Source organism: Hyla sarda, unplaced genomic scaffold (assembly GCF_029499605.1).
Source record: "Hyla sarda isolate aHylSar1 unplaced genomic scaffold, aHylSar1.hap1 scaffold_2998, whole genome shotgun sequence".
NCBI classification, from domain to species: domain Eukaryota; kingdom Metazoa; phylum Chordata; class Amphibia; order Anura; family Hylidae; genus Hyla; species Hyla sarda.
In genome coordinates this window covers 1-24,109 of record NW_026609714.1, presented here as the reverse complement: position 1 = coordinate 24,109, position 24,109 = coordinate 1, and the positions used below count along the sequence as shown (strand labels likewise).

The 24,109-nt window shown below is 46.2% G+C and overlaps 11 non-coding genes across 11 annotated transcripts; all 11 read right to left on the bottom strand.

The window, feature by feature from the left end:
• Window positions 1–215: 215 nt before the first annotated feature.
• Window positions 216–406, bottom strand: LOC130327458 (U2 spliceosomal RNA). The gene has a single exon (XR_008871833.1). It is a non-coding gene; the product is annotated as a U2 spliceosomal RNA (small nuclear RNA).
• Window positions 407–2,500: 2,094 nt separating this feature from the next.
• On the bottom strand, window positions 2,501–2,691 carry LOC130327457 (U2 spliceosomal RNA). Its single transcript, XR_008871832.1, has one exon. It is a non-coding gene; the product is annotated as a U2 spliceosomal RNA (small nuclear RNA).
• A 2,087-nt stretch (window positions 2,692–4,778) lies between these two features.
• Window positions 4,779–4,969, bottom strand: LOC130327456 (U2 spliceosomal RNA). The gene has a single exon (XR_008871831.1). It is a non-coding gene; the product is annotated as a U2 spliceosomal RNA (small nuclear RNA).
• A 2,084-nt stretch (window positions 4,970–7,053) lies between these two features.
• On the bottom strand, window positions 7,054–7,244 carry LOC130327455 (U2 spliceosomal RNA). Its single transcript, XR_008871830.1, has one exon. It is a non-coding gene; the product is annotated as a U2 spliceosomal RNA (small nuclear RNA).
• A 2,088-nt stretch (window positions 7,245–9,332) lies between these two features.
• Window positions 9,333–9,523, bottom strand: LOC130327454 (U2 spliceosomal RNA). The gene has a single exon (XR_008871829.1). It is a non-coding gene; the product is annotated as a U2 spliceosomal RNA (small nuclear RNA).
• A 2,092-nt stretch (window positions 9,524–11,615) lies between these two features.
• On the bottom strand, window positions 11,616–11,806 carry LOC130327464 (U2 spliceosomal RNA). Its single transcript, XR_008871838.1, has one exon. It is a non-coding gene; the product is annotated as a U2 spliceosomal RNA (small nuclear RNA).
• Window positions 11,807–13,890: 2,084 nt separating this feature from the next.
• LOC130327460 (U2 spliceosomal RNA) lies at window positions 13,891–14,082 on the bottom strand. The gene has a single exon (XR_008871834.1). It is a non-coding gene; the product is annotated as a U2 spliceosomal RNA (small nuclear RNA).
• Window positions 14,083–16,169: 2,087 nt separating this feature from the next.
• On the bottom strand, window positions 16,170–16,360 carry LOC130327463 (U2 spliceosomal RNA). Its single transcript, XR_008871837.1, has one exon. It is a non-coding gene; the product is annotated as a U2 spliceosomal RNA (small nuclear RNA).
• Window positions 16,361–18,454: 2,094 nt separating this feature from the next.
• LOC130327462 (U2 spliceosomal RNA) lies at window positions 18,455–18,645 on the bottom strand. Its single transcript, XR_008871836.1, has one exon. It is a non-coding gene; the product is annotated as a U2 spliceosomal RNA (small nuclear RNA).
• Window positions 18,646–20,731: 2,086 nt separating this feature from the next.
• LOC130327461 (U2 spliceosomal RNA) lies at window positions 20,732–20,922 on the bottom strand. Its single transcript, XR_008871835.1, has one exon. It is a non-coding gene; the product is annotated as a U2 spliceosomal RNA (small nuclear RNA).
• Window positions 20,923–23,011: 2,089 nt separating this feature from the next.
• On the bottom strand, window positions 23,012–23,202 carry LOC130327453 (U2 spliceosomal RNA). Its single transcript, XR_008871828.1, has one exon. It is a non-coding gene; the product is annotated as a U2 spliceosomal RNA (small nuclear RNA).
• Window positions 23,203–24,109: the final 907 nt, after the last annotated feature.

Below are 24,109 nucleotides of genomic sequence, written 5' to 3'. Positions count from 1 at the left end.
GGAGGCCATTTAGTCAGCAGCAGCAGAAGTCCTGTGCCTGGACGCTCCAACAGGGGCCAGACACAAGCAGAAGCAGAAGCAGCAGAAGAAGCAGCAGCAGCACCACCTTTTGTTTTTTGGCTGCAGCAGCAGCAAGGCCCACAGGGCTGGCTAGCTGGCTAGCCAGCAAGCAGGTAGCAATGAAAGTAGGAATCTTTCTTTTTAACCCTGTAAGGGGGTGGTGCACTGTACCCGAAGATACTGCCATATCGGGTCAATGCATAGGGCGACGGAAGCAAGCTTCGAAATCGGCCCCCGTTCTCAAAAATCCATTTAATATATGGTCCCCAGATAGGGGACGTATCAGATATTAAACTGATAAGAACAGATACTACACTTGATCTTAGCCAAAAGGCCGAGAAGCGATAACCGTGAAAGGGGCGGGCCCAACAAGGTCCCCTTCATGGGCACTATCACTGCTTGCTGTCAGGGAGGCTGCCAGACAATTTTCCATGCACACTCTGGGCTGGGGGGCAGTCAACCACCAGTACACACAGCAGAACCTAAACCCATACCATTATTGCTAAGCAGCAAGACAGGGGCCCATTGCACTCCCACGGGGCCTTTTTAAATGCAATCCATAACCCGGATTTGCCAGGAACCCTTCTTACTCCTCCTACTTGCATGTGACACTGGGCTTAGGATCTGCATAGGAAACACACTCACAAGCACACACCTACCTTTGTTGCCTGCAGATGCCTCCTTGGCTGTCCCCAAACGGTATCAAACCAACACCCACGGGAAGCTGTAAGCATAGAGGACATGCCTGCACCCCATTGGACTTACCTGTGTGGGTTAAATCCGGGTTATTTGACAACCTATGGCGGTGATGGTTCTGCTCAGGCAGAGCAGTGCTGATGCTCCTCATAAAGCTGTCGCTGCTGTGAAGGTTCTAGGTGACATCACAAATCCCTTTGGTTACATACACAACAAAGCTGGGTTGTTGTTGTTTACACTCTGCAAGGCCTGTGGAAGTGAGTGACATCATAGCACTGTAGTTCTGAGGGTTCAAGATGGATGCAACAATCTCCTGTTGCTTCTATGAAGGCCGTAATAGACGACATCACCAAACAGCTCCATAGTCACATACACAGCAAAGGAGAGATGTTGTTTACACCTAGTGATGTCAGTGGTATTGAGTGACATCACAGCACAGTGCTAAGGCTCCTGGGCCTGGACACAGCAGCGGCTGCAATATCTCAACGGAGAATACGTTTATATCTATGTGTGTGTGTGCGCATATATATATATATATATATATATATATATATATATATATATATATATATTTCTCCGCCGAAATCACTTTTAAACCCATTTCCACCTTTTTTTCCCTTCTCTTCCTCTTACTTTTTTTTCACGTTTTTTTACGTTTTTCTCCTTTTCGCCTCTTTTCTGGGCGTATTATTCTTCTTTTTCTTCTTTTTTTTCGTCTAATGCATACCCCATCAGTGCAGCAATGCTTATTCAATACCGCCAGCAGATGGAGACACTGGGGGATAATTTTCTAAGGATTTATACTGATTTTTCCTGTCTGAATTTGTCGCACAGAAAGTTGCAGGCCAAATATGTGTGACATTTCTGCGACTTTAGCTTCTAGAGCATTTTTACAACATTATACATAGGTGCTGAATACATAAAAAGCGACTGTTCAGCGACAGACAAGTCGCATCGGCTGAAAGTAGGCCAGAATGTCAGTCCATGTTGGAGCAGGTTTAGATACAGTCTAAAGCATAGATCTCAAAGTCTGTGCACAGAATTTAGCAAGGGCCTCGCACCTTCTGATGCATCAGGTAGGTGCACAATAGCATAGCCTAACCCTCTGTACTTTGGTCTATATTGATGCGGGACATAGACAGCCAGCTGATGACCAATCCATTAGTGCAATGGATGGCTGGAAGCATTTGTCTTTGCCTTTGCAATACCACAGAAGCAATGCATGGTCAATGTACAGCAATGACACACCTGTGTGAACAGCCAGGAGACCCCCCCCCCATGTTATGTTACATAGTTACATAGTTAGTACGGTCGAAAAAAGACATATGTCCATCACGTTCAACCAGGGAATTAAGGGGTAGGGGTGTGGCGCGATATTGGGGAAGGGATGAGATTTTATATTTCTTCATAAGCATTAATCTTATTTTGTCAATTAGGAACATTCAGCACCCACCCGCTATCAAGGCAGCTGCCTATCATGTCATGCCCTACCTGCACAGGTGTGCTGGCTACTCAAATGATCCAATTAAGGAGGCCATTTAGTCAGCAGCAGCAGAAGTCCTGTGCCTGGACGCTCCAACAGGGGCCAGACACAAGCAGAAGCAGAAGCAGCAGAAGAAGCAGCAGCAGCACCACCTTTTGTTTTTTGGCTGCAGCAGCAGCAAGGCCCACAGGGCTGGCTAGCTGGCTAGCCAGCAAGCAGGTAGCAATGAAAGTAGGAATCTTTCTTTTTAACCCTGTAAGGGGGTGGTGCACTGTACCCGAAGATACTGCCATATCGGGTCAATGCATAGGGCGACGGAAGCAAGCTTCGAAATCGGCCCCCGTTCTCAAAAATCCATTTAATATATGGTCCCCAGATAGGGGACGTATCAGATATTAAACTGATAAGAACAGATACTACACTTGATCTTAGCCAAAAGGCCGAGAAGCGATAACCGTGAAAGGGGCGGGCCCAACAAGGTCCCCTTCATGGGCACTATCACTGCTTGCTGTCAGGGAGGCTGCCAGACAATTTTCCATGCACACTCTGGGCTGGGGGGCAGTCAACCACCAGTACACACAGCAGAACCTAAACCCATACCATTATTGCTAAGCAGCAAGACAGGGGCCCATTGCACTCCCACGGGGCCTTTTTAAATGCAATCCATAACCCGGATTTGCCAGGAACCCTTCTTACTCCTCCTACTTGCATGTGACACTGGGCTTAGGATCTGCATAGGAAACACACTCACAAGCACACACCTACCTTTGTTGCCTGCAGATGCCTCCTTGGCTGTCCCCAAACGGTATCAAACCAACACCCACGGGAAGCTGTAAGCATAGAGGACATGCCTGCACCCCATTGGACTTACCTGTGTGGGTTAAATCCGGGTTATTTGACAACCTATGGCGGTGATGGTTCTGCTCAGGCAGAGCAGTGCTGATGCTCCTCATAAAGCTGTCGCTGCTGTGAAGGTTCTAGGTGACATCACAAATCCCTTTGGTTACATACACAACAAAGCTGGGTTGTTGTTGTTTACACTCTGCAAGGCCTGTGGAAGTGAGTGACATCATAGCACTGTAGTTCTGAGGGTTCAAGATGGATGCAACAATCTCCTGTTGCTTCTATGAAGGCCGTAATAGACGACATCACCAAACAGCTCCATAGTCACATACACAGCAAAGGAGAGATGTTGTTTACACCTAGTGATGTCAGTGGTATTGAGTGACATCACAGCACAGTGCTAAGGCTCCTGGGCCTGGACACAGCAGCGGCTGCAATATCTCAACGGAGAATACGTTTATATCTATGTGTGTGTGTGCGCATATATATATATATATATATATATATATATATATATATATATTTCTCCGCCGAAATCACTTTTAAACCCATTTCCACCTTTTTTTCCCTTCTCTTCCTCTTACTTTTTTTTCACGTTTTTTTACGTTTTTCTCCTTTTCGCCTCTTTTCTGGGCGTATTATTCTTCTTTTTCTTCTTTTTTTTCGTCTAATGCATACCCCATCAGTGCAGCAATGCTTATTCAATACCGCCAGCAGATGGAGACACTGGGGGATAATTTTCTAAGGATTTATACTGATTTTTCCTGTCTGAATTTGTCGCACAGAAAGTTGCAGGCCAAATATGTGTGACATTTCTGCGACTTTAGCTTCTAGAGCATTTTTACAACATTATACATAGGTGCTGAATACATAAAAAGCGACTGTTCAGCGACAGACAAGTCGCATCGGCTGAAAGTAGGCCAGAATGTCAGTCCATGTTGGAGCAGGTTTAGATACAGTCTAAAGCATAGATCTCAAAGTCTGTGCACAGAATTTAGCAAGGGCCTCGCACCTTCTGATGCATCAGGTAGGTGCACAATAGCATAGCCTAACCCTCTGTACTTTGGTCTATATTGATGCGGGACATAGACAGCCAGCTGATGACCAATCCATTAGTGCAATGGATGGCTGGAAGCATTTGTCTTTGCCTTTGCAATACCACAGAAGCAATGCATGGTCAATGTACAGCAATGACACACCTGTGTGAACAGCCAGGAGACCCCCCCCCCCATGTTATGTTACATAGTTACATAGTTAGTACGGTCGAAAAAAGACATATGTCCATCACGTTCAACCAGGGAATTAAGGGGTAGGGGTGTGGCGCGATATTGGGGAAGGGATGAGATTTTATATTTCTTCATAAGCATTAATCTTATTTTGTCAATTAGGAACATTCAGCACCCACCCGCTATCAAGGCAGCTGCCTATCATGTCATGCCCTACCTGCACAGGTGTGCTGGCTACTCAAATGATCCAATTAAGGAGGCCATTTAGTCAGCAGCAGCAGAAGTCCTGTGCCTGGACGCTCCAACAGGGGCCAGACACAAGCAGAAGCAGAAGCAGCAGAAGAAGCAGCAGCAGCACCACCTTTTGTTTTTTGGCTGCAGCAGCAGCAAGGCCCACAGGGCTGGCTAGCTGGCTAGCCAGCAAGCAGGTAGCAATGAAAGTAGGAATCTTTCTTTTTAACCCTGTAAGGGGGTGGTGCACTGTACCCGAAGATACTGCCATATCGGGTCAATGCATAGGGCGACGGAAGCAAGCTTCGAAATCGGCCCCCGTTCTCAAAAATCCATTTAATATATGGTCCCCAGATAGGGGACGTATCAGATATTAAACTGATAAGAACAGATACTACACTTGATCTTAGCCAAAAGGCCGAGAAGCGATAACCGTGAAAGGGGCGGGCCCAACAAGGTCCCCTTCATGGGCACTATCACTGCTTGCTGTCAGGGAGGCTGCCAGACAATTTTCCATGCACACTCTGGGCTGGGGGGCAGTCAACCACCAGTACACACAGCAGAACCTAAACCCATACCATTATTGCTAAGCAGCAAGACAGGGGCCCATTGCACTCCCACGGGGCCTTTTTAAATGCAATCCATAACCCGGATTTGCCAGGAACCCTTCTTACTCCTCCTACTTGCATGTGACACTGGGCTTAGGATCTGCATAGGAAACACACTCACAAGCACACACCTACCTTTGTTGCCTGCAGATGCCTCCTTGGCTGTCCCCAAACGGTATCAAACCAACACCCACGGGAAGCTGTAAGCATAGAGGACATGCCTGCACCCCATTGGACTTACCTGTGTGGGTTAAATCCGGGTTATTTGACAACCTATGGCGGTGATGGTTCTGCTCAGGCAGAGCAGTGCTGATGCTCCTCATAAAGCTGTCGCTGCTGTGAAGGTTCTAGGTGACATCACAAATCCCTTTGGTTACATACACAACAAAGCTGGGTTGTTGTTGTTTACACTCTGCAAGGCCTGTGGAAGTGAGTGACATCATAGCACTGTAGTTCTGAGGGTTCAAGATGGATGCAACAATCTCCTGTTGCTTCTATGAAGGCCGTAATAGACGACATCACCAAACAGCTCCATAGTCACATACACAGCAAAGGAGAGATGTTGTTTACACCTAGTGATGTCAGTGGTATTGAGTGACATCACAGCACAGTGCTAAGGCTCCTGGGCCTGGACACAGCAGCGGCTGCAATATCTCAACGGAGAATACGTTTATATCTATGTGTGTGTGTGCGCATATATATATATATATATATATATATATATATATATATATTTCTCCGCCGAAATCACTTTTAAACCCATTTCCACCTTTTTTTCCCTTCTCTTCCTCTTACTTTTTTTTCACGTTTTTTTACGTTTTTCTCCTTTTCGCCTCTTTTCTGGGCGTATTATTCTTCTTTTTCTTCTTTTTTTTCGTCTAATGCATACCCCATCAGTGCAGCAATGCTTATTCAATACCGCCAGCAGATGGAGACACTGGGGGATAATTTTCTAAGGATTTATACTGATTTTTCCTGTCTGAATTTGTCGCACAGAAAGTTGCAGGCCAAATATGTGTGACATTTCTGCGACTTTAGCTTCTAGAGCATTTTTACAACATTATACATAGGTGCTGAATACATAAAAAGCGACTGTTCAGCGACAGACAAGTCGCATCGGCTGAAAGTAGGCCAGAATGTCAGTCCATGTTGGAGCAGGTTTAGATACAGTCTAAAGCATAGATCTCAAAGTCTGTGCACAGAATTTAGCAAGGGCCTCGCACCTTCTGATGCATCAGGTAGGTGCACAATAGCATAGCCTAACCCTCTGTACTTTGGTCTATATTGATGCGGGACATAGACAGCCAGCTGATGACCAATCCATTAGTGCAATGGATGGCTGGAAGCATTTGTCTTTGCCTTTGCAATACCACAGAAGCAATGCATGGTCAATGTACAGCAATGACACACCTGTGTGAACAGCCAGGAGACCCCCCCCCCATGTTATGTTACATAGTTACATAGTTAGTACGGTCGAAAAAAGACATATGTCCATCACGTTCAACCAGGGAATTAAGGGGTAGGGGTGTGGCGCGATATTGGGGAAGGGATGAGATTTTATATTTCTTCATAAGCATTAATCTTATTTTGTCAATTAGGAACATTCAGCACCCACCCGCTATCAAGGCAGCTGCCTATCATGTCATGCCCTACCTGCACAGGTGTGCTGGCTACTCAAATGATCCAATTAAGGAGGCCATTTAGTCAGCAGCAGCAGAAGTCCTGTGCCTGGACGCTCCAACAGGGGCCAGACACAAGCAGAAGCAGAAGCAGCAGAAGAAGCAGCAGCAGCACCACCTTTTGTTTTTTGGCTGCAGCAGCAGCAAGGCCCACAGGGCTGGCTAGCTGGCTAGCCAGCAAGCAGGTAGCAATGAAAGTAGGAATCTTTCTTTTTAACCCTGTAAGGGGGTGGTGCACTGTACCCGAAGATACTGCCATATCGGGTCAATGCATAGGGCGACGGAAGCAAGCTTCGAAATCGGCCCCCGTTCTCAAAAATCCATTTAATATATGGTCCCCAGATAGGGGACGTATCAGATATTAAACTGATAAGAACAGATACTACACTTGATCTTAGCCAAAAGGCCGAGAAGCGATAACCGTGAAAGGGGCGGGCCCAACAAGGTCCCCTTCATGGGCACTATCACTGCTTGCTGTCAGGGAGGCTGCCAGACAATTTTCCATGCACACTCTGGGCTGGGGGGCAGTCAACCACCAGTACACACAGCAGAACCTAAACCCATACCATTATTGCTAAGCAGCAAGACAGGGGCCCATTGCACTCCCACGGGGCCTTTTTAAATGCAATCCATAACCCGGATTTGCCAGGAACCCTTCTTACTCCTCCTACTTGCATGTGACACTGGGCTTAGGATCTGCATAGGAAACACACTCACAAGCACACACCTACCTTTGTTGCCTGCAGATGCCTCCTTGGCTGTCCCCAAACGGTATCAAACCAACACCCACGGGAAGCTGTAAGCATAGAGGACATGCCTGCACCCCATTGGACTTACCTGTGTGGGTTAAATCCGGGTTATTTGACAACCTATGGCGGTGATGGTTCTGCTCAGGCAGAGCAGTGCTGATGCTCCTCATAAAGCTGTCGCTGCTGTGAAGGTTCTAGGTGACATCACAAATCCCTTTGGTTACATACACAACAAAGCTGGGTTGTTGTTGTTTACACTCTGCAAGGCCTGTGGAAGTGAGTGACATCATAGCACTGTAGTTCTGAGGGTTCAAGATGGATGCAACAATCTCCTGTTGCTTCTATGAAGGCCGTAATAGACAACATCACCAAACAGCTCCATAGTCACATACACAGCAAAGGAGAGATGTTGTTTACACCTAGTGATGTCAGTGGTATTGAGTGACATCACAGCACAGTGCTAAGGCTCCTGGGCCTGGACACAGCAGCGGCTGCAATATCTCAACGGAGAATACGTTTATATCTATGTGTGTGTGTGCGCATATATATATATATATATATATATATATATATATATATATATATTTCTCCGCCGAAATCACTTTTAAACCCATTTCCACCTTTTTTTCCCTTCTCTTCCTCTTACTTTTTTTTCACGTTTTTTTACGTTTTTCTCCTTTTCGCCTCTTTTCTGGGCGTATTATTCTTCTTTTTCTTCTTTTTTTTCGTCTAATGCATACCCCATCAGTGCAGCAATGCTTATTCAATACCGCCAGCAGATGGAGACACTGGGGGATAATTTTCTAAGGATTTATACTGATTTTTCCTGTCTGAATTTGTCGCACAGAAAGTTGCAGGCCAAATATGTGTGACATTTCTGCGACTTTAGCTTCTAGAGCATTTTTACAACATTATACATAGGTGCTGAATACATAAAAAGCGACTGTTCAGCGACAGACAAGTCGCATCGGCTGAAAGTAGGCCAGAATGTCAGTCCATGTTGGAGCAGGTTTAGATACAGTCTAAAGCATAGATCTCAAAGTCTGTGCACAGAATTTAGCAAGGGCCTCGCACCTTCTGATGCATCAGGTAGGTGCACAATAGCATAGCCTAACCCTCTGTACTTTGGTCTATATTGATGCGGGACATAGACAGCCAGCTGATGACCAATCCATTAGTGCAATGGATGGCTGGAAGCATTTGTCTTTGCCTTTGCAATACCACAGAAGCAATGCATGGTCAATGTACAGCAATGACACACCTGTGTGAACAGCCAGGAGACCCCCCCCCCATGTTATGTTACATAGTTACATAGTTAGTACGGTCGAAAAAAGACATATGTCCATCACGTTCAACCAGGGAATTAAGGGGTAGGGGTGTGGCGCGATATTGGGGAAGGGATGAGATTTTATATTTCTTCATAAGCATTAATCTTATTTTGTCAATTAGGAACATTCAGCACCCACCCGCTATCAAGGCAGCTGCCTATCATGTCATGCCCTACCTGCACAGGTGTGCTGGCTACTCAAATGATCCAATTAAGGAGGCCATTTAGTCAGCAGCAGCAGAAGTCCTGTGCCTGGACGCTCCAACAGGGGCCAGACACAAGCAGAAGCAGAAGCAGCAGAAGAAGCAGCAGCAGCACCACCTTTTGTTTTTTGGCTGCAGCAGCAGCAAGGCCCACAGGGCTGGCTAGCTGGCTAGCCAGCAAGCAGGTAGCAATGAAAGTAGGAATCTTTCTTTTTAACCCTGTAAGGGGGTGGTGCACTGTACCCGAAGATACTGCCATATCGGGTCAATGCATAGGGCGACGGAAGCAAGCTTCGAAATCGGCCCCCGTTCTCAAAAATCCATTTAATATATGGTCCCCAGATAGGGGACGTATCAGATATTAAACTGATAAGAACAGATACTACACTTGATCTTAGCCAAAAGGCCGAGAAGCGATAACCGTGAAAGGGGCGGGCCCAACAAGGTCCCCTTCATGGGCACTATCACTGCTTGCTGTCAGGGAGGCTGCCAGACAATTTTCCATGCACACTCTGGGCTGGGGGGCAGTCAACCACCAGTACACACAGCAGAACCTAAACCCATACCATTATTGCTAAGCAGCAAGACAGGGGCCCATTGCACTCCCACGGGGCCTTTTTAAATGCAATCCATAACCCGGATTTGCCAGGAACCCTTCTTACTCCTCCTACTTGCATGTGACACTGGGCTTAGGATCTGCATAGGAAACACACTCACAAGCACACACCTACCTTTGTTGCCTGCAGATGCCTCCTTGGCTGTCCCCAAACGGTATCAAACCAACACCCACGGGAAGCTGTAAGCATAGAGGACATGCCTGCACCCCATTGGACTTACCTGTGTGGGTTAAATCCGGGTTATTTGACAACCTATGGCGGTGATGGTTCTGCTCAGGCAGAGCAGTGCTGATGCTCCTCATAAAGCTGTCGCTGCTGTGAAGGTTCTAGGTGACATCACAAATCCCTTTGGTTACATACACAACAAAGCTGGGTTGTTGTTGTTTACACTCTGCAAGGCCTGTGGAAGTGAGTGACATCATAGCACTGTAGTTCTGAGGGTTCAAGATGGATGCAACAATCTCCTGTTGCTTCTATGAAGGCCGTAATAGACGACATCACCAAACAGCTCCATAGTCACATACACAGCAAAGGAGAGATGTTGTTTACACCTAGTGATGTCAGTGGTATTGAGTGACATCACAGCACAGTGCTAAGGCTCCTGGGCCTGGACACAGCAGCGGCTGCAATATCTCAACGGAGAATACGTTTATATCTATGTGTGTGTGTGCGCATATATATATATATATATATATATATATATATATATATATATATATATTTCTCCGCCGAAATCACTTTTAAACCCATTTCCACCTTTTTTTCCCTTCTCTTCCTCTTACTTTTTTTTCACGTTTTTTTACGTTTTTCTCCTTTTCGCCTCTTTTCTGGGCGTATTATTCTTCTTTTTCTTCTTTTTTTTCGTCTAATGCATACCCCATCAGTGCAGCAATGCTTATTCAATACCGCCAGCAGATGGAGACACTGGGGGATAATTTTCTAAGGATTTATACTGATTTTTCCTGTCTGAATTTGTCGCACAGAAAGTTGCAGGCCAAATATGTGTGACATTTCTGCGACTTTAGCTTCTAGAGCATTTTTACAACATTATACATAGGTGCTGAATACATAAAAAGCGACTGTTCAGCGACAGACAAGTCGCATCGGCTGAAAGTAGGCCAGAATGTCAGTCCATGTTGGAGCAGGTTTAGATACAGTCTAAAGCATAGATCTCAAAGTCTGTGCACAGAATTTAGCAAGGGCCTCGCACCTTCTGATGCATCAGGTAGGTGCACAATAGCATAGCCTAACCCTCTGTACTTTGGTCTATATTGATGCGGGACATAGACAGCCAGCTGATGACCAATCCATTAGTGCAATGGATGGCTGGAAGCATTTGTCTTTGCCTTTGCAATACCACAGAAGCAATGCATGGTCAATGTACAGCAATGACACACCTGTGTGAACAGCCAGGAGACCCCCCCCCCATGTTATGTTACATAGTTACATAGTTAGTACGGTCGAAAAAAGACATATGTCCATCACGTTCAACCAGGGAATTAAGGGGTAGGGGTGTGGCGCGATATTGGGGAAGGGATGAGATTTTATATTTCTTCATAAGCATTAATCTTATTTTGTCAATTAGGAACATTCAGCACCCACCCGCTATCAAGGCAGCTGCCTATCATGTCATGCCCTACCTGCACAGGTGTGCTGGCTACTCAAATGATCCAATTAAGGAGGCCATTTAGTCAGCAGCAGCAGAAGTCCTGTGCCTGGACGCTCCAACAGGGGCCAGACACAAGCAGAAGCAGAAGCAGCAGAAGAAGCAGCAGCAGCACCACCTTTTGTTTTTTGGCTGCAGCAGCAGCAAGGCCCACAGGGCTGGCTAGCTGGCTAGCCAGCAAGCAGGTAGCAATGAAAGTAGGAATCTTTCTTTTTAACCCTGTAAGGGGGTGGTGCACTGTACCCGAAGATACTGCCATATCGGGTCAATGCATAGGGCGACGGAAGCAAGCTTCGAAATCGGCCCCCGTTCTCAAAAATCCATTTAATATATGGTCCCCAGATAGGGGACGTATCAGATATTAAACTGATAAGAACAGATACTACACTTGATCTTAGCCAAAAGGCCGAGAAGCGATAACCGTGAAAGGGGCGGGCCCAACAAGGTCCCCTTCATGGGCACTATCACTGCTTGCTGTCAGGGAGGCTGCCAGACAATTTTCCATGCACACTCTGGGCTGGGGGGCAGTCAACCACCAGTACACACAGCAGAACCTAAACCCATACCATTATTGCTAAGCAGCAAGACAGGGGCCCATTGCACTCCCACGGGGCCTTTTTAAATGCAATCCATAACCCGGATTTGCCAGGAACCCTTCTTACTCCTCCTACTTGCATGTGACACTGGGCTTAGGATCTGCATAGGAAACACACTCACAAGCACACACCTACCTTTGTTGCCTGCAGATGCCTCCTTGGCTGTCCCCAAACGGTATCAAACCAACACCCACGGGAAGCTGTAAGCATAGAGGACATGCCTGCACCCCATTGGACTTACCTGTGTGGGTTAAATCCGGGTTATTTGACAACCTATGGCGGTGATGGTTCTGCTCAGGCAGAGCAGTGCTGATGCTCCTCATAAAGCTGTCGCTGCTGTGAAGGTTCTAGGTGACATCACAAATCCCTTTGGTTACATACACAACAAAGCTGGGTTGTTGTTGTTTACACTCTGCAAGGCCTGTGGAAGTGAGTGACATCATAGCACTGTAGTTCTGAGGGTTCAAGATGGATGCAACAATCTCCTGTTGCTTCTATGAAGGCCGTAATAGACGACATCACCAAACAGCTCCATAGTCACATACACAGCAAAGGAGAGATGTTGTTTACACCTAGTGATGTCAGTGGTATTGAGTGACATCACAGCACAGTGCTAAGGCTCCTGGGCCTGGACACAGCAGCGGCTGCAATATCTCAACGGAGAATACGTTTATATCTATGTGTGTGTGTGCGCATATATATATATATATATATATATATATATATATATATATTTCTCCGCCGAAATCACTTTTAAACCCATTTCCACCTTTTTTTCCCTTCTCTTCCTCTTACTTTTTTTTCACGTTTTTTTACGTTTTTCTCCTTTTCGCCTCTTTTCTGGGCGTATTATTCTTCTTTTTCTTCTTTTTTTTCGTCTAATGCATACCCCATCAGTGCAGCAATGCTTATTCAATACCGCCAGCAGATGGAGACACTGGGGGATAATTTTCTAAGGATTTATACTGATTTTTCCTGTCTGAATTTGTCGCACAGAAAGTTGCAGGCCAAATATGTGTGACATTTCTGCGACTTTAGCTTCTAGAGCATTTTTACAACATTATACATAGGTGCTGAATACATAAAAAGCGACTGTTCAGCGACAGACAAGTCGCATCGGCTGAAAGTAGGCCAGAATGTCAGTCCATGTTGGAGCAGGTTTAGATACAGTCTAAAGCATAGATCTCAAAGTCTGTGCACAGAATTTAGCAAGGGCCTCGCACCTTCTGATGCATCAGGTAGGTGCACAATAGCATAGCCTAACCCTCTGTACTTTGGTCTATATTGATGCGGGACATAGACAGCCAGCTGATGACCAATCCATTAGTGCAATGGATGGCTGGAAGCATTTGTCTTTGCCTTTGCAATACCACAGAAGCAATGCATGGTCAATGTACAGCAATGACACACCTGTGTGAACAGCCAGGAGACCCCCCCCCCATGTTATGTTACATAGTTACATAGTTAGTACGGTCGAAAAAAGACATATGTCCATCACGTTCAACCAGGGAATTAAGGGGTAGGGGTGTGGCGCGATATTGGGGAAGGGATGAGATTTTATATTTCTTCATAAGCATTAATCTTATTTTGTCAATTAGGAACATTCAGCACCCACCCGCTATCAAGGCAGCTGCCTATCATGTCATGCCCTACCTGCACAGGTGTGCTGGCTACTCAAATGATCCAATTAAGGAGGCCATTTAGTCAGCAGCAGCAGAAGTCCTGTGCCTGGACGCTCCAACAGGGGCCAGACACAAGCAGAAGCAGAAGCAGCAGAAGAAGCAGCAGCAGCACCACCTTTTGTTTTTTGGCTGCAGCAGCAGCAAGGCCCACAGGGCTGGCTAGCTGGCTAGCCAGCAAGCAGGTAGCAATGAAAGTAGGAATCTTTCTTTTTAACCCTGTAAGGGGGTGGTGCACTGTACCCGAAGATACTGCCATATCGGGTCAATGCATAGGGCGACGGAAGCAAGCTTCGAAATCGGCCCCCCGTTCTCAAAAATCCATTTAATATATGGTCCCCAGATAGGGGACGTATCAGATATTAAACTGATAAGAACAGATACTACACTTGATCTTAGCCAAAAGGCCGAGAAGCGATAACCGTGAAAGGGGCGGGGCCCAACAAGGTCCCCTTCATGGGCACTATCACTGCTTGCTGTCAGGGAGGCTGCCAGACAATTTTCCATGCACACTCTGGGCTGGGGGGCAGTCAACCACCAGTACACACAGCAGAACCTAAACCCATACCATTATTGCTAAGCAGCAAGACAGGGGCCCATTGCACTCCCACGGGGCCTTTTTAAATGCAATCCATAACCCGGATTTGCCAGGAACCCTTCTTACTCCTCCTACTTGCATGTGACACTGGGCTTAGGATCTGCATAGGAAACACACTCACAAGCACACACCTACCTTTGTTGCCTGCAGATGCCTCCTTGGCTGTCCCCAAACGGTATCAAACCAACACCCACGGGAAGCTGTAAGCATAGAGGACATGCCTGCACCCCATTGGACTTACCTGTGTGGGTTAAATCCGGGTTATTTGACAACCTATGGCGGTGATGGTTCTGCTCAGGCAGAGCAGTGCTGATGCTCCTCATAAAGCTGTCGCTGCTGTGAAGGTTCTAGGTGACATCACAAATCCCTTTGGTTACATACACAACAAAGCTGGGTTGTTGTTGTTTACACTCTGCAAGGCCTGTGGAAGTGAGTGACATCATAGCACTGTAGTTCTGAGGGTTCAAGATGGATGCAACAATCTCCTGTTGCTTCTATGAAGGCCGTAATAGACGACATCACCAAACAGCTCCATAGTCACATACACAGCAAAGGAGAGATGTTGTTTACACCTAGTGATGTCAGTGGTATTGAGTGACATCACAGCACAGTGCTAAGGCTCCTGGGCCTGGACACAGCAGCGGCTGCAATATCTCAACGGAGAATACGTTTATATCTATGTGTGTGTGTGCGCATATATATATATATATATATATATATATATATATATATATATTTCTCCGCCGAAATCACTTTTAAACCCATTTCCACCTTTTTTTCCCTTCTCTTCCTCTTACTTTTTTTTCACGTTTTTTTACGTTTTTCTCCTTTTCGCCTCTTTTCTGGGCGTATTATTCTTCTTTTTCTTCTTTTTTTTCGTCTAATGCATACCCCATCAGTGCAGCAATGCTTATTCAATACCGCCAGCAGATGGAGACACTGGGGGATAATTTTCTAAGGATTTATACTGATTTTTCCTGTCTGAATTTGTCGCACAGAAAGTTGCAGGCCAAATATGTGTGACATTTCTGCGACTTTAGCTTCTAGAGCATTTTTACAACATTATACATAGGTGCTGAATACATAAAAAGCGACTGTTCAGCGACAGACAAGTCGCATCGGCTGAAAGTAGGCCAGAATGTCAGTCCATGTTGGAGCAGGTTTAGATACAGTCTAAAGCATAGATCTCAAAGTCTGTGCACAGAATTTAGCAAGGGCCTCGCACCTTCTGATGCATCAGGTAGGTGCACAATAGCATAGCCTAACCCTCTGTACTTTGGTCTATATTGATGCGGGACATAGACAGCCAGCTGATGACCAATCCATTAGTGCAATGGATGGCTGGAAGCATTTGTCTTTGCCTTTGCAATACCACAGAAGCAATGCATGGTCAATGTACAGCAATGACACACCTGTGTGAACAGCCAGGAGACCCCCCCCCCATGTTATGTTACATAGTTACATAGTTAGTACGGTCGAAAAAAGACATATGTCCATCACGTTCAACCAGGGAATTAAGGGGTAGGGGTGTGGCGCGATATTGGGGAAGGGATGAGATTTTATATTTCTTCATAAGCATTAATCTTATTTTGTCAATTAGGAACATTCAGCACCCACCCGCTATCAAGGCAGCTGCCTATCATGTCATGCCCTACCTGCACAGGTGTGCTGGCTACTCAAATGATCCAATTAAGGAGGCCATTTAGTCAGCAGCAGCAGAAGTCCTGTGCCTGGACGCTCCAACAGGGGCCAGACACAAGCAGAAGCAGAAGCAGCAGAAGAAGCAGCAGCAGCACCACCTTTTGTTTTTTGGCTGCAGCAGCAGCAAGGCCCACAGGGCTGGCTAGCTGGCTAGCCAGCAAGCAGGTAGCAATGAAAGTAGGAATCTTTCTTTTTAACCCTGTAAGGGGGTGGTGCACTGTACCCGAAGATACTGCCATATCGGGTCAATGCATAGGGCGACGGAAGCAAGCTTCGAAATCGGCCCCCGTTCTCAAAAATCCATTTAATATATGGTCCCCAGATAGGGGACGTATCAGATATTAAACTGATAAGAACAGATACTACACTTGATCTTAGCCAAAAGGCCGAGAAGCGATAACCGTGAAAGGGGCGGGCCCAACAAGGTCCCCTTCATGGGCACTATCACTGCTTGCTGTCAGGGAGGCTGCCAGACAATTTTCCATGCACACTCTGGGCTGGGGGGCAGTCAACCACCAGTACACACAGCAGAACCTAAACCCATACCATTATTGCTAAGCAGCAAGACAGGGGCCCATTGCACTCCCACGGGGCCTTTTTAAATGCAATCCATAACCCGGATTTGCCAGGAACCCTTCTTACTCCTCCTACTTGCATGTGACACTGGGCTTAGGATCTGCATAGGAAACACACTCACAAGCACACACCTACCTTTGTTGCCTGCAGATGCCTCCTTGGCTGTCCCCAAACGGTATCAAACCAACACCCACGGGAAGCTGTAAGCATAGAGGACATGCCTGCACCCCATTGGACTTACCTGTGTGGGTTAAATCCGGGTTATTTGACAACCTATGGCGGTGATGGTTCTGCTCAGGCAGAGCAGTGCTGATGCTCCTCATAAAGCTGTCGCTGCTGTGAAGGTTCTAGGTGACATCACAAATCCCTTTGGTTACATACACAACAAAGCTGGGTTGTTGTTGTTTACACTCTGCAAGGCCTGTGGAAGTGAGTGACATCATAGCACTGTAGTTCTGAGGGTTCAAGATGGATGCAACAATCTCCTGTTGCTTCTATGAAGGCCGTAATAGACGACATCACCAAACAGCTCCATAGTCACATACACAGCAAAGGAGAGATGTTGTTTACACCTAGTGATGTCAGTGGTATTGAGTGACATCACAGCACAGTGCTAAGGCTCCTGGGCCTGGACACAGCAGCGGCTGCAATATCTCAACGGAGAATACGTTTATATCTATGTGTGTGTGTGCGCATATATATATATATATATATATATATATATATATATATATATATATATATTTCTCCGCCGAAATCACTTTTAAACCCATTTCCACCTTTTTTTCCCTTCTCTTCCTCTTACTTTTTTTTCACGTTTTTTTACGTTTTTCTCCTTTTCGCCTCTTTTCTGGGCGTATTATTCTTCTTTTTCTTCTTTTTTTTCGTCTAATGCATACCCCATCAGTGCAGCAATGCTTATTCAATACCGCCAGCAGATGGAGACACTGGGGGATAATTTTCTAAGGATTTATACTGATTTTTCCTGTCTGAATTTGTCGCACAGAAAGTTGCAGGCCAAATATGTGTGACATTTCTGCGACTTTAGCTTCTAGAGCATTTTTACAACATTATACATAGGTGCTGAATACATAAAAAGCGACTGTTCAGCGACAGACAAGTCGCATCGGCTGAAAGTAGGCCAGAATGTCAGTCCATGTTGGAGCAGGTTTAGATACAGTCTAAAGCATAGATCTCAAAGTCTGTGCACAGAATTTAGCAAGGGCCTCGCACCTTCTGATGCATCAGGTAGGTGCACAATAGCATAGCCTAACCCTCTGTACTTTGGTCTATATTGATGCGGGACATAGACAGCCAGCTGATGACCAATCCATTAGTGCAATGGATGGCTGGAAGCATTTGTCTTTGCCTTTGCAATACCACAGAAGCAATGCATGGTCAATGTACAGCAATGACACACCTGTGTGAACAGCCAGGAGACCCCCCCCCCATGTTATGTTACATAGTTACATAGTTAGTACGGTCGAAAAAAGACATATGTCCATCACGTTCAACCAGGGAATTAAGGGGTAGGGGTGTGGCGCGATATTGGGGAAGGGATGAGATTTTATATTTCTTCATAAGCATTAATCTTATTTTGTCAATTAGGAACATTCAGCACCCACCCGCTATCAAGGCAGCTGCCTATCATGTCATGCCCTACCTGCACAGGTGTGCTGGCTACTCAAATGATCCAATTAAGGAGGCCATTTAGTCAGCAGCAGCAGAAGTCCTGTGCCTGGACGCTCCAACAGGGGCCAGACACAAGCAGAAGCAGAAGCAGCAGAAGAAGCAGCAGCAGCACCACCTTTTGTTTTTTGGCTGCAGCAGCAGCAAGGCCCACAGGGCTGGCTAGCTGGCTAGCCAGCAAGCAGGTAGCAATGAAAGTAGGAATCTTTCTTTTTAACCCTGTAAGGGGGTGGTGCACTGTACCCGAAGATACTGCCATATCGGGTCAATGCATAGGGCGACGGAAGCAAGCTTCGAAATCGGCCCCCGTTCTCAAAAATCCATTTAATATATGGTCCCCAGATAGGGGACGTATCAGATATTAAACTGATAAGAACAGATACTACACTTGATCTTAGCCAAAAGGCCGAGAAGCGATAACCGTGAAAGGGGCGGGCCCAACAAGGTCCCCTTCATGGGCACTATCACTGCTTGCTGTCAGGGAGGCTGCCAGACAATTTTCCATGCACACTCTGGGCTGGGGGGCAGTCAACCACCAGTACACACAGCAGAACCTAAACCCATACCATTATTGCTAAGCAGCAAGACAGGGGCCCATTGCACTCCCACGGGGCCTTTTTAAATGCAATCCATAACCCGGATTTGCCAGGAACCCTTCTTACTCCTCCTACTTGCATGTGACACTGGGCTTAGGATCTGCATAGGAAACACACTCACAAGCACACACCTACCTTTGTTGCCTGCAGATGCCTCCTTGGCTGTCCCCAAACGGTATCAAACCAACACCCACGGGAAGCTGTAAGCATAGAGGACATGCCTGCACCCCATTGGACTTACCTGTGTGGGTTAAATCCGGGTTATTTGACAACCTATGGCGGTGATGGTTCTGCTCAGGCAGAGCAGTGCTGATGCTCCTCATAAAGCTGTCGCTGCTGTGAAGGTTCTAGGTGACATCACAAATCCCTTTGGTTACATACACAACAAAGCTGGGTTGTTGTTGTTTACACTCTGCAAGGCCTGTGGAAGTGAGTGACATCATAGCACTGTAGTTCTGAGGGTTCAAGATGGATGCAACAATCTCCTGTTGCTTCTATGAAGGCCGTAATAGACGACATCACCAAACAGCTCCATAGTCACATACACAGCAAAGGAGAGATGTTGTTTACACCTAGTGATGTCAGTGGTATTGAGTGACATCACAGCACAGTGCTAAGGCTCCTGGGCCTGGACACAGCAGCGGCTGCAATATCTCAACGGAGAATACGTTTATATCTATGTGTGTGTGTGCGCATATATATATATATATATATATATATATATATATATATATATTTCTCCGCCGAAATCACTTTTAAACCCATTTCCACCTTTTTTTCCCTTCTCTTCCTCTTACTTTTTTTCACGTTTTTTTACGTTTTTCTCCTTTTCGCCTCTTTTCTGGGCGTATTATTCTTCTTTTTCTTCTTTTTTTTCGTCTAATGCATACCCCATCAGTGCAGCAATGCTTATTCAATACCGCCAGCAGATGGAGACACTGGGGGATAATTTTCTAAGGATTTATACTGATTTTTCCTGTCTGAATTTGTCGCACAGAAAGTTGCAGGCCAAATATGTGTGACATTTCTGCGACTTTAGCTTCTAGAGCATTTTTACAACATTATACATAGGTGCTGAATACATAAAAAGCGACTGTTCAGCGACAGACAAGTCGCATCGGCTGAAAGTAGGCCAGAATGTCAGTCCATGTTGGAGCAGGTTTAGATACAGTCTAAAGCATAGATCTCAAAGTCTGTGCACAGAATTTAGCAAGGGCCTCGCACCTTCTGATGCATCAGGTAGGTGCACAATAGCATAGCCTAACCCTCTGTACTTTGGTCTATATTGATGCGGGACATAGACAGCCAGCTGATGACCAATCCATTAGTGCAATGGATGGCTGGAAGCATTTGTCTTTGCCTTTGCAATACCACAGAAGCAATGCATGGTCAATGTACAGCAATGACACACCTGTGTGAACAGCCAGGAGACCCCCCCCCCATGTTATGTTACATAGTTACATAGTTAGTACGGTCGAAAAAAGACATATGTCCATCACGTTCAACCAGGGAATTAAGGGGTAGGGGTGTGGCGCGATATTGGGGAAGGGATGAGATTTTATATTTCTTCATAAGCATTAATCTTATTTTGTCAATTAGGAACATTCAGCACCCACCCCGCTATCAAGGCAGCTGCCTATCATGTCATGCCCTACCTGCACAGGTGTGCTGGCTACTCAAATGATCCAATTAAGGAGGCCATTTAGTCAGCAGCAGCAGAAGTCCTGTGCCTGGACGCTCCAACAGGGGCCAGACACAAGCAGAAGCAGAAGCAGCAGAAGAAGCAGCAGCAGCACCACCTTTTGTTTTTTGGCTGCAGCAGCAGCAAGGCCCACAGGGCTGGCTAGCTGGCTAGCCAGCAAGCAGGTAGCAATGAAAGTAGGAATCTTTCTTTTTAACCCTGTAAGGGGGTGGTGCACTGTACCCGAAGATACTGCCATATCGGGTCAATGCATAGGGCGACGGAAGCAAGCTTCGAAATCGGCCCCCGTTCTCAAAAATCCATTTAATATATGGTCCCCAGATAGGGGACGTATCAGATATTAAACTGATAAGAACAGATACTACACTTGATCTTAGCCAAAAGGCCGAGAAGCGATAACCGTGAAAGGGGCGGGCCCAACAAGGTCCCCTTCATGGGCACTATCACTGCTTGCTGTCAGGGAGGCTGCCAGACAATTTTCCATGCACACTCTGGGCTGGGGGGCAGTCAACCACCAGTACACACAGCAGAACCTAAACCCATACCATTATTGCTAAGCAGCAAGACAGGGGCCCATTGCACTCCCACGGGGCCTTTTTAAATGCAATCCATAACCCGGATTTGCCAGGAACCCTTCTTACTCCTCCTACTTGCATGTGACACTGGGCTTAGGATCTGCATAGGAAACACACTCACAAGCACACACCTACCTTTGTTGCCTGCAGATGCCTCCTTGGCTGTCCCCAAACGGTATCAAACCAACACCCACGGGAAGCTGTAAGCATAGAGGACATGCCTGCACCCCATTGGACTTACCTGTGTGGGTTAAATCCGGGTTATTTGACAACCTATGGCGGTGATGGTTCTGCTCAGGCAGAGCAGTGCTGATGCTCCTCATAAAGCTGTCGCTGCTGTGAAGGTTCTAGGTGACATCACAAATCCCTTTGGTTACATACACAACAAAGCTGGGTTGTTGTTGTTTACACTCTGCAAGGCCTGTGGAAGTGAGTGACATCATAGCACTGTAGTTCTGAGGGTTCAAGATGGATGCAACAATCTCCTGTTGCTTCTATGAAGGCCGTAATAGACGACATCACCAAACAGCTCCATAGTCACATACACAGCAAAGGAGAGATGTTGTTTACACCTAGTGATGTCAGTGGTATTGAGTGACATCACAGCACAGTGCTAAGGCTCCTGGGCCTGGACACAGCAGCGGCTGCAATATCTCAACGGAGAATACGTTTATATCTATGTGTGTGTGTGCGCATATATATATATATATATATATATATATATATATATATATATATATTTCTCCGCCGAAATCACTTTTAAAACCCATTTCCACCTTTTTTTCCCTTCTCTTCCTCTTACTTTTTTTTCACGTTTTTTTACGTTTTTCTCCTTTTCGCCTCTTTTCTGGGCGTATTATTCTTCTTTTTCTTCTTTTTTTCGTCTAATGCATACCCCATCAGTGCAGCAATGCTTATTCAATACCGCCAGCAGATGGAGACACTGGGGGATAATTTTCTAAGGATTTATACTGATTTTTCCTGTCTGAATTTGTCGCACAGAAAGTTGCAGGCCAAATATGTGTGACATTTCTGCGACTTTAGCTTCTAGAGCATTTTTACAACATTATACATAGGTGCTGAATACATAAAAAGCGACTGTTCAGCGACAGACAAGTCGCATCGGCTGAAAGTAGGCCAGAATGTCAGTCCATGTTGGAGCAGGTTTAGATACAGTCTAAAGCATAGATCTCAAAGTCTGTGCACAGAATTTAGCAAGGGCCTCGCACCTTCTGATGCATCAGGTAGGTGCACAATAGCATAGCCTAACCCTCTGTACTTTGGTCTATATTGATGCGGGACATAGACAGCCAGCTGATGACCAATCCATTAGTGCAATGGATGGCTGGAAGCATTTGTCTTTGCCTTTGCAATACCACAGAAGCAATGCATGGTCAATGTACAGCAATGACACACCTGTGTGAACAGCCAGGAGACCCCCCCCCCATGTTATGTTACATAGTTACATAGTTAGTACGGTCGAAAAAAGACATATGTCCATCACGTTCAACCAGGGAATTAAGGGGTAGGGGTGTGGCGCGATATTGGGGAAGGGATGAGATTTTATATTTCTTCATAAGCATTAATCTTATTTTGTCAATTAGGAACATTCAGCACCCACCCGCTATCAAGGCAGCTGCCTATCATGTCATGCCCTACCTGCACAGGTGTGCTGGCTACTCAAATGATCCAATTAAGGAGGCCATTTAGTCAGCAGCAGCAGAAGTCCTGTGCCTGGACGCTCCAACAGGGGCCAGACACAAGCAGAAGCAGAAGCAGCAGAAGAAGCAGCAGCAGCACCACCTTTTGTTTTTGGCTGCAGCAGCAGCAAGGCCCACAGGGCTGGCTAGCTGGCTAGCCAGCAAGCAGGTAGCAATGAAAGTAGGAATCTTTCTTTTTAACCCTGTAAGGGGGTGGTGCACTGTACCCGAAGATACTGCCATATCGGGTCAATGCATAGGGCGACGGAAGCAAGCTTCGAAATCGGCCCCCGTTCTCAAAAATCCATTTAATATATGGTCCCCAGATAGGGGACGTATCAGATATTAAACTGATAAGAACAGATACTACACTTGATCTTAGCCAAAAGGCCGAGAAGCGATAACCGTGAAAGGGGCGGGCCCAACAAGGTCCCCTTCATGGGCACTATCACTGCTTGCTGTCAGGGAGGCTGCCAGACAATTTTCCATGCACACTCTGGGCTGGGGGGCAGTCAACCACCAGTACACACAGCAGAACCTAAACCCATACCATTATTGCTAAGCAGCAAGACAGGGGCCCATTGCACTCCCACGGGGCCTTTTTAAATGCAATCCATAACCCGGATTTGCCAGGAACCCTTCTTACTCCTCCTACTTGCATGTGACACTGGGCTTAGGATCTGCATAGGAAACACACTCACAAGCACACACCTACCTTTGTTGCCTGCAGATGCCTCCTTGGCTGTCCCCAAACGGTATCAAACCAACACCCACGGGAAGCTGTAAGCATAGAGGACATGCCTGCACCCCATTGGACTTACCTGTGTGGGTTAAATCCGGGTTATTTGACAACCTATGGCGGTGATGGTTCTGCTCAGGCAGAGCAGTGCTGATGCTCCTCATAAAGCTGTCGCTGCTGTGAAGGTTCTAGGTGACATCACAAATCCCTTTGGTTACATACACAACAAAGCTGGGTTGTTGTTGTTTACACTCTGCAAGGCCTGTGGAAGTGAGTGACATCATAGCACTGTAGTTCTGAGGGTTCAAGATGGATGCAACAATCTCCTGTTGCTTCTATGAAGGCCGTAATAGACGACATCACCAAACAGCTCCATAGTCACATACACAGCAAAGGAGAGATGTTGTTTACACCTAGTGATGTCAGTGGTATTGAGTGACATCACAGCACAGTGCTAAGGCTCCTGGGCCTGGACACAGCAGCGGCTGCAATATCTCAACGGAGAATACGTTTATATCTATGTGTGTGTGTGCGCATATATATATATATATATATATATATATATATATA